Source organism: Canis aureus, chromosome 1, assembly GCF_053574225.1.
Source record: "Canis aureus isolate CA01 chromosome 1, VMU_Caureus_v.1.0, whole genome shotgun sequence".
Lineage (NCBI taxonomy): Eukaryota > Metazoa > Chordata > Mammalia > Carnivora > Canidae > Canis > Canis aureus.
In genome coordinates this window covers 109672134-109682004 of record NC_135611.1, presented here as the reverse complement: position 1 = coordinate 109682004, position 9871 = coordinate 109672134, and the positions used below count along the sequence as shown (strand labels likewise).

Genomic DNA, 9871 nt, shown 5'->3' with positions numbered 1-9871 from the left:
CGCCATTGCGAAGGAGGGAGGGAGCGAGCGAGCGAGGCTGGTCCGCCCTCCCCTGGTTCCCGCCCCTCCCCCCTTCCCCTCCCCGCCCCCCCGCCCCGAGGGAGAGCCGCGGCGCGGCGGGAGGAGGAGGTGGAGGAGGCGGAGGAGGGAGCCTGCGAGGGAGGGTCCGCCCGGCCCCCCGCCGCCGGAGCCGCCGCCGCCGCCGCCGCCGCCTCAGCCGCCGCTGGACGAGGAGCAGCAGAACATGGCGCCGGGGCCGCCGTCGTCGCTGCTGGGATCCTGGAGGCCGGAGCCGCGCTGAGGGCGCCCAGCTGGTGAGTGCGCGAGCTCGCGGGCCCCGGCGGCGAGGCCGGGCGCCGCCCCGCTGCGGGGTCCAAGGGGAGGCGGGGACCGCGGGGCCCGGAGCCCGCGAACAATGGAGGAGCCGGAGGGGGAGGGGAGGGAGCGGCCCCCCAGGCCCCCCGGGCCCCGCCGTCCCCGCTGCTTCGCGCTGCGGCCCGGCCCGCGGGGCCCGCCCGCCCTTTTGGACCTGTCCCTGCTCGCCCCAGGCCTGCTGTCCCCGCGTCTGCCCCCACCTTCCGACCCCTTTGGGATCTCGGTGTCTGTCGCGGCCACCCCCTCCTCACTTAAGCCACTCTGCTCCCAATTCTGCACCTCCCCCTTCCCTCTTCCGCCCTCGTTAATGCCCTTCGCCCCTCCAGGACTCTGCAGTGCTCTTGGGACCCACCTCCTCAGTGACCCTTCTGCATCCCTGAATTCTGGACCTTCACTTTGGGATTCGTGACCCTCCTGCCCCTCTTCGATTCTACTCTCACCACCTTCCAGATCTGTTGCCTTCTTTGACCCGTTTACTGTTATCCGCCGCCCTCTGTTGCACCCCCAGGAACTGTCCCTTTAGGACCTGCAGTTCCACCTCCTTGGAGATCCATCTGAGACCTTGTTCGTCTTGGCACTGCTTGCCCTTAGGTCTCCTTGGAGTTAATTCCACCTCCCTCTTGGGCTCTACTGCCCACTTGGGGGGCCTGCTGCACCCTAGGGATATTCCTCAGCTCTCCGACCCTTCCATGCCTCAGTTCGGCCCCTTGCCCCCTCTCGGACTCAGATGCACCATGCTTGCCTCCTCCGCTTCTCAGATCTTGCTCCCATTTGCCATTCAGACTTTTATTTCTCTTCCAAACCTTTCTACCTTTCCGATCTGCCCTTTGCCCAATCTCAGATCTTGCTGTGCCCCTAACCTGATTGCTTTTCGACTCTGCCTTCCATGAAGCAGCCTCCTCCCCTCCCGAAACCCTGCAGCTCTCATTTCTGCCATTCACTTCTCTGACCTCCCTAACTCAGCCTGCCCGCAGCGTCCGTGCTGCCCTGCAGGCCCCAGTTCTGCCCAGTGTTCTTGAGGTTTCCTCTTCTCCTCCTCGTTGGCACTGTAGAGCTGCCTCATTCATTCGCTCCCCCTTTCTTTGACCTGTTTCCCCTTCACTTGTTCTCTGCTTGAGATCTGCTTCTAGCCTCCTCTTTGCTCTGAGTCCTCTCCTCTCTATTTTGGCTCTTCTTAAACTTGCCCTTTACCTCGGTAAATCTTTGATAACTTCCCTGACCCATCACCCCTTTCCTTCCCATTTTGCTGCATCTCACAGACCTGCCCCAGATCCTTTTTTGCATCTGCTCAGCTCTGTCTCATCCGCTCTAACGTTTTCCTCCCAGCTCTGCCCTTTTTGGAGCTGTCCACTTGCCCACCTATCTTTTTGACCCATTTTAACTTTACTATTGCTGTTCCCTCTTGGAATGGCTTCTTTAATCCTGGTCTTCCTGTAATTGCATCCCACCTGTGTTGTCTCTTAATTCTGGTTTTCCACCTGGACCTCCTTCTCCCCCCACCATTTTGATTCAGATCTCAACCTCCACTCTTTCCTTTCTTGTATTTGTTCTCCCTCCTTTGTCCTTTTACCTCCTTTTTGAGTTCTCCTTCTCCCAGTTCTGCCCAATAGTAAAGAGATCTTCTCAACCATTCTTTCCTATCACTGGCTGCCTCCCCACTCCCCAGCTCCCTCTTGGAGCCATCTCAGTTCTTGGATAGATTTTCCCTCTGCTTTTGGTAACCATTTCCCAATTCTGTTCCTTGTTGACTTGTTTCCTCACCTTTTCTTTCCCTTTGTATCCTGTCAAGCATCTTCTTTCCTGTTTGGTTCCTGTCAGGCTTGTTTCTCCCAGCTCCCTACCCTTGACCCGCCCATTCCCACTGAGTGCTTCCCCTCTTGAGGCTTGTGTTCCTCTAGCATCCAGTCTTCAGCATTCAGAGGGGAAGGGTCTGAGTTGAGCCTAAGGTTCTCTAGGCTCTGGTGTAGACTGCAGATTCACTTGGCACCCTCACCCTCAGGGTTTTATTCCCAGAGATCCTGTGAGATCTGGGTAGATAGGTGGGGGTTGGTTGGCTGGTTATTGCTCTCTGGAGTCTTGGGAGTGTCTCCCCCATTTTCCCTACTTCTACCAAGGTTAGTGGTGGTGAGGGGGTAGATCTCTTTCCATTGCCCCAATTTTTTTTTTTTTCTCCTCTTTTCTATCTTGCTCCCCAGCCCGTTTCAGATCCCTGGACTTTGCATCTTTGTGTCCTTCGAGACAGGAGAGTGCAGCTGCTCACAGGTCATTCTTTTAATTCCCTCCCTCCTTCTCTGAGCTATTGTAAAGAGACAGTTGTACCCTCTCTCTCCTTCCACCTCCAAGGCCTTGGGAGAACTTAGAAGTGTGCTTTTTCCCCCTTCTCCCCCACCCCCACCCCATGACAATCTTATTTTTGTTTTATCTCTGGCTGGGGAAATGCTAGTTCTCAAGTTCTCCCCAATCCCACTGGGGGTTATGGCCACATTTGGTGTTTACTGCTCTGGGGCTGCAAAAGCTGCAGTGTTGCCTTCCCTAATGGCCTCTGGTTTGTAGTGTGATCTTTGGGAGGGTGGGCTTATTTCTTTTCACCTCTGCCCCAGGAAGGCTCCAGCTTCCTGGTCTTAAATAATTAGGGCCTGAGTTTGGAAAGCCCGTTGCGGTTGTTTGTGGAAAGAGAGAGTGCCAAGTGTCACTCAGATTTCTGCCCTCTGGTATTGCAGGCGCTCTCCACCAGGGGAGTTGAATGCCTCTGGGCAGATCCTTGCTGGAGTTGGGGGTGGGGGCGCTCTTTGGTGTAGGAGTATGTGGGTGGGCCCTGACACTCTCCAAGCCTTGTGAGTGACCTGATTTGGTAGAGTGAGGAAAGGGTGCCAGGAACTGGCTGATACGATGAGATTTTTTGGTTTTATTACCTGAGAAATGTACCTTAGCTGTGGAGCTTTTTCTTCAGTGATCTTATGATAGGGGTGGGGTTTAGGAAATTTATTCAGAGAAAGAGGTGTTTTTTTTGCAGAAAAGCCATCTAACCATTTTTTGTCCTTAACTTGGGAAAGAGAACCTTTGTATGTTCTAGGTTTATTTATTTTATTTCTTAAGTAAATCAAAAGCCTGATTTCCCCCGCCCCCCCCCTTTCGCGTGGCCCAGGGCAATTGCATATTAAAACAGCCATCCAGCTGTGAAGGAACATTTACTGGAAGGACTTTATTTCTTAACTGAGCTATGATCAAACTTTGTTTACTTCAGCACTTATTTAGAAATAGTTTTGTGTGAACACTTGAAATAAAAAAGCGTTAACTGTTATCTACAGAATTGGACCATTGACTCCTCAAATGTTAGGGTATTTGTATATGATATAGTAAAAGAGGGACTAGATCATAGATCTAGTAATTCCCGTAGCTTCTGAGTTCTTAGGACTTTAAATTTTTTTTTGAGATAATATTTATGAGAGAGAGAGAGAGAGAGAGAGAGGCAGAGGCAGAGACAGAGATACAGGCAGAGAGAGAAGCAGGCTCCATGCAGGGAGCCCAATGTGGGACTCATCCCGGGACTCCAGGATCACGCTCCCAGCCAAAGGCAGGAGCCAAACTGCTGAGCCACTGAGGGATCCCCAGGACTTTAAATTTTCTGACAAGCAGAGTCTGGTGATTTTAATTACCTATAGTGTGTGTCTTCATCATTATTGACTTAAGAATTTCAGTTCATCTGGTCCATTCATTTTTGAATTTTGGCCTTGTGAATCATTATTCATTCTATGAATTTATTTTAGAGTTTATGTTTTCCATGTTGGTATAAATAATTTTCTTCTTTTTAAAAAAAATATTTATTTATTCATGAGAGACATACGGAGAGAGAGAGTCAGAAACACAGGCAGAGAGAGAAGCAGACTCCATACTGGGAGCCCCATGTAGGACTGGATCCCAGTCCTGATCCTGGGACTCCAGGTCATGCCCTTGGCCAAAGGCAGAGACGCTCAACTGCTGAGCCACCCAGGATCCTTTGTTTTTTATTCTTAATGGGGAAGTAATAGCTAATTAAGAAGACAACTGTGTGTGCAGCACTGCTGAAATTTGTGTTTTAGAGTTTTTTAACATCATTGGCAGCATAGAAAGTTTCTTCATAGCCAAAGCCAAAGTTTATATAATTTGAAGAGAGGAGACAGAACAACAAAGGACTGAGTTTTCTTCCTAAACTGGTAATTGCTGTTACAAAGATTGTCATGTTTCTCTAATGGTAGCTGAGACTCCAACCTCAGTGTCAACATTTGCTTTCATGATGGAATTGGGTGCTACAGAAATCTGAGGTGGTAGCCTTGGCCTTCTGGAACAGTTAACATGCCAGTTGGGGGTGGGGTGTGGAGCAGGAGATAGTAGTAGATGACTCTTCAACCAAGTAGCAGATCTTCAGGGGCTCCTGCAGTGCCTAGAAAATCTCTGTAATACTAGTCTGATCAAAGTTTTTCTCTTCCTTTTTTTTTTTTTTTTTTTAATTTTTATTTACTCACACAGAGAGAGAGAGAGGCAGAGACACAGGCGGAGGGAGAAGCAGGCTCCATGCACTGGGAGCCCGACGTGGGATTCGATCCCGGGTCTCCAGGATCGCGCCCTGGGCCAAAGGCAGGCGCCAAACCGCTGCGCCACCCAGGGATCCCCCTTTTTTTTTTTTTTAAACTATTCTTTTGACCATATCCCCCTTTTCTTTTTCTTTTTTCTTTTTCTTTTTTTATATCCCCCTTTTCTTTTCCATCTTCTTGGCACAATAAGGCCAAAGCATTTAGGATAGTTAAAAAATAATCAGAAAATAGTCATTCTTCTCAATACATGTTACTTGGAAGAAGTTGTCCGCGTGTAAATCCATGGGCCTGATGGTAACTTTTGGCAAAGGACAGTCTAGGAGAAGTGAGGGATTCACAGATGACTGTAAAACTGCAGCCTCATAGGTGTTTCTTCAGACTTTGTGTGATAGGGAGATACAGCAGGTCAATATAGAGATTGACATGGTGAGAGAGTGTTTGTCCATCTCCCTCTAGTCTCTTCTGTTTTCACATCTTCAGTTTGTGGGGGCCTTCTGAGAGGTGGTAAGCTTCCTGCAGGGCCTTCCTGTGATCCACTATGACTATTGTCATTCACCACCTGGGTGCCTTAATTTACCCAGTCTGTGTGACATTTTATTGACCATCTAGTCTAGTTGTTTAAAATTTCCTTTTTACACTATATGAAATACATAAGCTTGGAGAGTCTTGAAGAGGAAAGGTGACTAGCAGAAATCCCTTGGATTTGGAGCAACACAGCTTGAAAACCTGTGCCTAGTCTAGCCTCCTGATTTAAGCTGGGAAAATGAACTTGCACGGAGCATGGTAACAGTTTTCCTGTCATAATTGAAGGAATATTGGAAGTAGAGGCAGAAGGCCTTCTGGTCTAGGCCTTAACCTAATTCGTGGGAACCTTGAACAAATCACTTCACCTCTCTGGGTTTCACATTCCTAGTATGAAGTCTAGTGTGCTGTCCAGCTCTGGTTGTAGAGTATTGTCCTGGACCACATACCAAGTTAGAGCTGGGACTGGGACTAGACTCCTGGTCCTGCTCTTTACCCCTCCATCGCCTCCACCCCTCCCCCTCATCTCCACATCGATCCTGTGGCCCAGAATTGGCTCTTTCTCTGGGCTCTTTCTCTGAGGGATGCAGTAAATTGAACTGGATTGCCTTTGTTGTATACTTTTTTCAAACATAAACACCGTCTCTTTTTCAGCCATTCATGTGAAAATTAGTTTATAATTTTTGGGGAAAGGGGCACCCAGATTGTATTCACTACCTAAGTAAAACCATATACCTCTTTTAAAAGCAATATGGAATCTTTCAAGCTGAGTCATTGTTGACCTACACTCTCAAATAGCTGTGTCTGAATAGCACTTGAATTGCTAGTATTAAGAAATGCAAACAAATCATTCATGTTCATCTTCCTGGAAGTTTATTTCTATTTAATTTTTGATACAATGCTTTAATGAGGTTTTGTCTATGAAGAATTCTTGAAAATAACTTTTGGCATCTGTCAGTCAGATTTTCATTTATTTGCTTCTATGGTGCTAAGAAGCACCATTAAGTTGATATATTAGCAGAAAACCAGGTGCTTTCAGCCATGAACCATCATCACAGGAAAGTAATATTTACTTTAGTTGAAAATAGCCAGACTTGCCTATCTCCTTCATCTTCCTTTATTGAAATGAACATTTTCTTTTTTTTTTAAGTTTTTTTTTAAATTTTTTATTTATTTGTGATAGTCACACAGAGAGAGAGAGAGAGAGGGGCAGAGACATAGGCAGAGGGAGAAGCAGGCTCCATGCACCGGGAGCCCGACGTGGGATTCGATCCTGGGTCTCCAGGATCCTGCCCTGGGCCAAAGGCAGGCGCTAAACCGCTGCGCCACCCAGGGTTCCCTGAACATTTTCATTTATGAAATTTGTGGCAGTTGTGACTGTTGCATTATGCATCTGTGATATTTCATACCTTTTTTGCTCTCCTAGTGTGCATTCTTACCTGGAAAATGTCCTTTTGCTGGTCACTATGGTAATATTTGCACTTAGAAATCAAATTTGAACAACTGAGAGGCAGCTTCCTATGGTGTAAAGAATATTGAATTGATAATGAAGAACCTCTGGTCTAGCTCCAGCTCTGCTGCTTACTAGCTGTATGACTTTGGCCAAATCATTTTCACTTCCCTGGGCTACAGTTTCTTCATTTGAAAACTGAAGGGATTATACTAGTTGGTTCCCATTCTGCCTTATTTTATAGATGATAATACTTGATTGTTTCCACTTTCCAGGTAGTAAACTCCTTGAGGGTGTTTCTTTTATATCTTGTTACACCTAGCAAAATACCTTATATATAGTAGGCCCTACTACATATATGTTGATTGAACCCAAACAAGTGCCAAAGCCTTTTTTCTCTTTTGTTGGGGTAGGTGGGTGGAGAGATGTGCACAAACGATAATGGCCATTTTTAGGCTTTAAACTCTCAGAGGGCATGCCCTCCTGGTCATCATTTAATTCTCATATATACATAAGAGAAGTATCCTAACCAGGGTTACACAGCTGAGAGTTTGAGAGCTGTGTTATAAATCCGTGTCTGTCTTCTTTCAAGATCTGTGTTTATTTTATTAGTGCCTTGTTTCTTTGGGATATAAGAATAAGCTATAGGTTCATCCTCTTAAAGAATTTATAGTCAGTTGTGAATGATTAGCTATATGTAATGTAGGGTGGGTTGAGGGGAGTAAATATTGAATAGAGTATTCTGATGAATTTGTGTTTTTTTGTTTTTTGTTTTTTTTTTAAGATTTTATTTATTCATGAGAGACAGAGAGAGATAGAGGCAGAGACATGGGCAGAGGGAGAAGCAGGCTCCCTGTAAGGAGCCCAATGCAGAGGACTCAATCCCAGGGCCTGGGATCATGCCCTAAGTCAAAGGCAGATGCTCAACCGCTGAGCCACACAAGTGTCCCTCAATTGAGAAAACTTTGGGCAACTAGGAATGTATAGGCAAAACTACACCTAGCCCCTTGACTTATTTGTGTGGAACTTACTACAATGCTTTTTTCAAAAACTGGGAATCAGAAAGTTATTAAATAATGTTAGGGTGAAAATATGCTGGGCAGCTACAGCTAACAGCCCCTTGAAGTATAAAAAACTTTAAAAAAAGTTTTTTCCATTTAAAAGAAAGGTCAGAATCATGGCTTCATCTATTGTATGAAGTACTGCAGTACTTAGGAATAAGACAAAAGAAAATGATTACCATTAATTGCCGTGGGCAATTAAAAAGGATTCTTTGTTCGGTAACAAATTGATTGTGTACAAATGGAAGCCAGTACTGCATTAATACAAGATTATTAGATTCTCAAAATCTGTATCTTTAACTAGAGTGGCTTTCACTTCAAGGGAATTATTTCACTGGGAGTAGTATACTTTTAAATGTTTGATGATAAAAGTATCACTAGGTCTTTATTTTCCAAAAATGTTAGGTTTGTAGGTAGAAGCCTGGTGGATGCTACTTTTGTGATATAATTTTTTTTCTCTCTCTCTCTCTTTTTTTAAAGATTTTATTTATCCATGAGAGACACCCAGAGAGAGGTAGAGACATAGAGAAGCAAGCTCCCTCTGGGTAGCCCAAAGTGGGACTTGATCCTGGAACCCCGGGATCATACCCTGAGCTGAAGCCAGACACTCAACCACTGAGCCACCCACGTGCCCCTGTGATATCATTTCTTTTTCTTTTTTTTTAATATTTTATTTATTTAGGATAGACATAGAAACAGAGAGAGAGGGGCAGAGACACAGGCGAAAGGAGAAGCAGGCTCCATGCCGGGAGCCCGACGCGGGACTTGATCCCGGGACTCCAGAATCACCCCTGGGCCAAAGGCAGGCACTAAACCGCTGAGCCACTCAGGGATCCCTGTGATATCATTTCTAATGGCCTGAAATAATTAAATACTTTTTGAATGCTGCTGACTTCTCAGAGATTTTTTTCCTCTGATTGATAAGTCACTAGAGGAATGCAGATAAAACCTTTGGTAAATGAGGAAAAAGGGGAAAGGGCTTCTCAGGGCTTAGTCAGTGAGTGAGTCTCTGCCAGTTGGTGTATGCCCAGCATTAGCCAACATCCATAAAGGCTTAAATGGCAACATTAGCTAACATACTTGTGATTGTGATTTCTTTTTTTTTTTTCCTCCATAGCTGTGATTTCATGTTTTGTGTGAATACAAGGAATACATATAGGGATCCCTGGGTGGCTATATGCGGTTTGGCGCCTGCCTTTGGCCCAGGGCGCGATCCTGGAGACCTGGGATCGAATCCCACGTCGGGCTCCCGGTGCATGGAGCCTGCTTCTCCCTCTGCCTGTGTCTCTGCCTCTCTCTCTCTCTCTCTCTCTCTGACTATCATAAATAAATAAAAATTAAAGAAAAAAAATGTCAACATTAAAAAAAAAAAAAGGAATACATATATTTTCTCCCGTACAGATCCTCTTTAAATTTTTTTTTCAACAATTTTTTTTCAGATTTTTAAAAATTTATTCATGAGAGACACAGAAAGGCATAGAAACAGGCAGAGGGAGAAGCAGACTCCCTATGGAGAGCCCCATGCAGGACTCGACCCCAGGACCCGGGATCGTGACCTGAGCCAAAAGCAGACGCTTAACCAACTGAGCCACCCAGGCATCCCAAATTTTTAATTTTTATTAAAAAAAAATTAAGGTGCAACTTACATGTAGAAAAGTACATAAATCTGAAAGTGTACCTTTCTGAATTTTCTACATATTGTCCAGACCTCTTTTTTGTATGGGGCATCACTTCCTTTTCTACACACTCCTTAAGTTGAAATTTATTTGAGCATCTCCATGTGTGAGGCATTTTAAGTCTTGATTTTACTAAAGGAATGTGAATTGTATAGAGTGATGTTTGTAACTTTTCCAAGTTTGTTAAGGTTACATATCTGATAAAGAATGGGATTA

The 9871-nt window shown here is 45.7% G+C and overlaps 1 protein-coding gene across 4 annotated transcripts in view; it reads left to right on the top strand.

The window, feature by feature from the left end:
* ARHGAP35 (Rho GTPase activating protein 35) overlaps positions 1–9871 on the top strand; it is a 129622-nt gene continuing 119751 nt past the window's right edge. Inside the window, exon 1 of one of the 4 annotated variants that reach the window (XM_077847552.1) lies at positions 1–314. The gene's annotated coding sequence lies outside the window, so the exon portion shown is untranslated. The remainder of the gene's footprint in view (positions 315–9871) is intronic. The other 3 variants (XM_077847538.1, XR_013352035.1, XM_077847535.1) reach the window with 3 other exon arrangements.